Consider the following 5,441-nt stretch of genomic DNA (forward strand, 5'->3'; position numbering starts at 1 on the left):
GATTTATTTTAAGGAATGTTTCAATGATAAGGCACTTGTATGTGTTAGTATATTGGGTTGTGAGGCAAAACATTTTAAAAAGTCTGAAAAACACTGCCTATTATAATCTCATTTGTGACATTTAGTGCATTTGTACATTTGAAAGAAAAAGAGATCATTAACAAAAAGATTTAGTGGAAGGGTGGGGGTGGCAGAGCAATGGGTCCACATCCCATACTGGAGTGCAGGTTCCAGCCTCAGCTCCTCTACTTCCTGTCCAGCTTCCTGCTCATGCACACCCTGGGAGGCAGCAAATGATGGCTCAAGTGCTTGTGTATTGTTTGGCAATACTTGTCAAAAGAATTCTGGGCTCCTGGCTTCAGCCTAGCCCAACACTGACTGTTTTGGATATTTGGGACCTGAACCAGTGGATGGAAGATCGATCGATCTATCTATCTATTCATCCATCCATCCATCCATCCATCTCTATCTCTTTCTGTCGCTCTACCTTTCAAGTAAATGAAAATAAACACAAACTTTTTTAAAAGAAGATTTAGTGTAGTCATTAAAGGCAAAATTCTGGAGTCAATGTACCTTGCTCCCATTTATTAATTGTGTGACCTTGGGCAAGTCATTTGGCTTCAATGGGCACCAATTTCTTCATCTGTTAAATGGGAAACAGATGATGCCAACCACACGGGTTTGAGAAATGAGTTGTTCTGTGCAAAGTGGTGAGTATCCCAGCACACAGCACAGGCCTCAGCAAGTTTCAGCTATGAGTATTCTGCACCAACCAGCACTGTGACTTTGAGTATGTGACCTGACTTCTGTGATCTTCATTTTTGTCCTTCCACAATTGCTACAGGCCCTGGGGGATCCAACATTCCCAGAGGAGGGGTGTGGCCAGCACTGACCTTGAGGAAAGAAATGATCAAATGTAAATCATTCATTTCTTCAGCTGACACTTCGGAGGGTACAGGGAAACATCTTGTAAACTCACTTGCTATCCTCTGGAAATCCCACCCTGAGTTGAGTTCAGGGTGGCGAAAGAGGGACCAAATCTGTCATTCCTCTGACACTGCCTTCATGTCTCTCCAGTTGTCATGCATTTTATTCCATGGTCTAGGACAGCCACAGCTGCAGATGAACCGGAAATCTGTCCCTGTATATTTAATTTTTCTTTATTTCTAGTGTTCCTGACTCTGAAATGTGATGTGAAACTGCCCTGCAGCTGGTCCAGTGTTTGTCACAAATCACCTTTCACTATGGAATCTGAAACCTCAGCTAGACATACGCTCATCAAAAATATTCTGTTGACTTTCTCTCTCTCTCTCTCTCTCTCTCTCTCTCTCTCTCTCTCTCTCTCTCACACACACACACACACACACACACACACACACGCAAACCAATAGGAAAACACAGGCTAACTTGTAACTGGCAGTTTATAGACGGAAACCTGACCAATAACAATGTTCTGCTAAGCCTCACCAGTGGTTAAAGAAATACAAACCAGGCTGTTGAGATTTTTTTTTTTAACCTATTAAAAAAGAAAAGTAGTTAGAAAATATCCAGTGATGGCCAGGATGTCAGGAAACAGGCAACCTCCCACTTTTTTGGCAAAAGCTTAAATTGGTGAAATGCCTTTTGAGGGCGTTTTGCAAAACCTGTCAAAACAGTAACCACACATAGCCTTTGACCTGCCCTGAAACTATCAAGGCATTGAACCAAAACAGGCCCCTAGACACAAATTCTTATATGAGAAAAATGAACCTTTATGTTTTAAGCCATTTACTGTCTTAAGACAATTGAGTATTCTGTTACTTGAAACCAAACATATTTATAATTGATAGTTTAAGGAAAAAAAAAAAAACAGCGATAAAGGATCAGACATCTTGGTGCAGCAGAGTGCTGGTTCAAGTCCCATCTCTCTACTTCTGATCCAGCTTCCTGCTTATGCACCTGGGAAGGCAGCAGATGATGGCCCAAGTGCTTGGGTCCCTGCCACCCATGTGGGAGACCCAGTTGGAGTTCTGGCTTTGGCCTGGCCCAGCCCTGGCTGTTACAGGCATTTGGAGAGTGAACCAACAAATGGAAGATCTCTGTCTCTCTGTTACTCTGCTAGGTTTAAAAATTAGAAGTAAACAGACATTTTCTCACACCAACTTTAATGTGAAGTTTTCTAGTATTTCACCATTAAACATGACATTGGCTTGGGGCCTGAACATTACCCTTTGTTTTTATCATTTTACAAAAGTGTTTGTTTAAATTTGAATGCCAAATTTTATCAAATGCATCTATGGTGATGATCTTTCCATTTTTCTCTTTGCTCCTATGTGTTATGTAATATTATTTGTGATGTGCTGCTGGGATTTTGTTCATGTTTTTATTTAAGATTTCTGAAACTGAACTCATAAATGAGATTAATATATTATTTTATTTTCCCCTTTTAAGGAGGTTTATTTATTTATTGTTTGAAAGTCAGAGTGAGAGACTGGCAGCAATCTCCTGTCCACTGGGTCATTCCCCAAATGCCTGCAACCACCAGAGCTGGGCCAGGACAATGTCAGGGGCCAGACCTCCACATGGGCGGCAGAGACCCAACTACTTGGGTGATCACCTGCTGCCTCCCAGGGTGCACAGTAGCAGGAAACAGGAATGAGGAGGCAGGTCAGGACCCAAACTTGGGCATTTTGATAGGGAATATTGTTAGGCAGCATCTTAACCACTAGACTACCCACCCTAAGAAATTATTTTTATTGGATTTTTGACTTATATATTATTACCACCTTAATAAAAAAAAAAGAATTTCAACTATTGAGCTTTTTTAAAATGTTAGTGACTAAATGTTTTATTTCTATGTATTATATTTGTACATTTCCAAATTTGCGTTTTCTTTTTTCATAGTCCTATGTTCTATCATTTTATCCCTGTTTTGTGGCCATAACTATTTTATAGTCTTTTTAAGATCATTCTATTATCTCAAGTACTTATGGAGCTATTTCTCCAGTTTATTTCATCTGCCTAATTACTCCCTCATGTGGTTCATTTCTTAGTTTGGCTTATGATCTCTTATCATAAGCTCATGTTCAGTGAGAATTGCTTATTCTGCTAGACACCAGAATGAAGTGAAATTTGCATGTGTTTTCAATGGGGCCAAGGCCCTAACCACATGGGTAAACTGGGACTTCACAATTTCATTTACCTGGCATAGGCAGGCTGGGGCTTTTCATTTCTAGCAGACATTTTCTTAAAATTCATCCAGAGACTCAAACAAGCTACAGGTTTCCTTGCTGTTGTGCTGGTTAGAGAGGTGTCCCCCCGCCCCCATCCTCCTGATCCTAAAAGTCAGCCTTTCCAGGGCCTTGGCTTCAGGGAGGGGTCCCAAGTCTAGATCCTTGTGCTTCTGGAACTCACAGTCTGAATGGGTACTTACCCCCAGTCCTTACCCATTGAAGCTTATACTCCTGATGCCTTCAGAGTTCAAGTTCGCTCTTTCCCTTCACCCCTGGAGACCCGCCTCTGCTTCTTCCAATTGTTGATACATTTTATTAAGCATTTCTGTGTTTGAAGCAGGGGTTCCCTGACTTTTTGCCCCTCCTGTTCCCAGAAATTGAATCCGTTATAAACCTTTCCAGAGTAGGCATGGGATGCTACAGAAATCACATAGGAGGGGTGTCCAACTCAACCATGGGGGCTCAGGGAAGACTTCCTGGAGGAGTGACTACCCAGCCTGAGACCTGAAGACTGAGCACACGACTTGTCAGGCAAAATAATGTGAGTGTGCATGGGGGTGAGCAGCTGGAGGACAGCGTGGGATGAAGGTTGCAAGCAGATCAGAAAGCCCACGTGAGCAAGGAAGGGGGAAAGTCCCATCATATTCTGAGAAGCACGAGTTCCAAGAACCACAAGGAGCCGTGGAGAACGTGGAATGAGATAGGAGGTGGTGAGATCAGGAGAGGCTTCTGTGCCAGGCTGGGACAGCGGAGCCATTGAAAAGAGGCCATCAGGTCACAGAGGGGGAAACCATCAGGTTTGAAAGAAAAACAAATACGAAAAACGTTCCTACCATACATAATAGACACAGCTGGTTACAGACTGCTGGAACAACTCTGCACACAGGATAACAATCCCAGCCGGCACCTTGGCATTCCAGCCCAGGGCTGCTAGGGCTCATTCCAGTGCCCCCACCTTCCAGGAATTTCCTCCACCTGCTTTGGGGAGGATGGGCGAGTATGTGGTCCCTGCAACCTGTAGACGTTTTAGAAACACACAGCTCTCACAAGTGTTTCCCTAGATCAACACCCCAGCCCCCAAAACTCTGCCTCAACTACCCCTGATTTATGGAAAGGATCTGAGCAGCAACAGAAACTTGGGAATAAAAGCACCCTGGGCCTAGGGCCAGGGGGGTCTATTTTTAGACATTTTTCTCATTGCCTGTTTATCTTTCAGGCTCAGCCAAATGTCTTCCAGGCCAGAGTTGAGGCTACTTGGCGGGATCCAGGAGCAAAAGAAAAAGGTAGTCTAAGGGCCAGCAGCAGGAGCAATGGCCATGGCCGAAATCCCTGGACTGTGTGCCTTCTTTTCCCAACCGTGCCCTCCTTAGCACCTGGGGCCCCCAGAGCAGCAGCGGCAGGAAGGATTCATTCAAACCCTCCCCGGTCTCCTTCCCGGCTGTGGGCTGGGGCCGGTCACAGAGGGAAGAGGAGGTGGTGGGTTTCGCAAAGTGCTGTGCACTAGCCCTGCGCAGCTGGCCCGAGCTCTCTCCTTTCCTGCGCAGGGGTAGCCATGCTCCATCGACTGCACCACCGAAGCCAGGCCGCGGCGACCTCGGCGGCTCCAGCAGCATTCGGTCACTCTCCTTGGTGCTCGGGGCAGCGATGCAATCATTTATCGTAACACGGGGTGCGTTATTTTAATCCATTCAAGCCGAACACGAGAAAAAGGCCAGCGTTGTGTCTCCATTTATAATTTACTCCAATGGACCAAAAAAAAAAAAAAAAAAAAAAAAGTGGCCCCCAGAAATCCCAGCGCTTGTAAAAGGCGCCACCGAAGGCGCTCGCAGACCGGCAGCGACTTAACCCCTTCCAAACCGCGCCCGGGACGCCTTTTAAGGGCGCGCTCCATGAACTCTCCGCCCACCCTCCCCAGGCGACTCGAGCGGTGAGCTCCCGGCCCGCTCGGTCACCCTCCAGGTCTGCCCGCCCATCTGCAGGTCCTGGGAGGGGAAGGGAGTGTCCCCGGGGCCATCTCCGCAGCGGGCCCCGAGCCCAGGCTCCTAACCCGCGCGGTCCTCCTTAAAGCAGCTGCCGCGCCCCGAGTAGAGGCGGGTGTTTTGTTCTTATAAGGAGGGAAAAGTTTCTGTGACATCAGGAAATGAGTAACTCCGAAGCCCTGCGGAGCCCTGCGATGGAGGCCCGAAGGCGGGAGCCGGCCGGGGCCCCGCAGCCCGCCTCCCCCTAACC

This window comes from Lepus europaeus, chromosome 17 (assembly GCF_033115175.1).
Source record: "Lepus europaeus isolate LE1 chromosome 17, mLepTim1.pri, whole genome shotgun sequence".
NCBI lineage: Eukaryota > Metazoa > Chordata > Mammalia > Lagomorpha > Leporidae > Lepus > Lepus europaeus.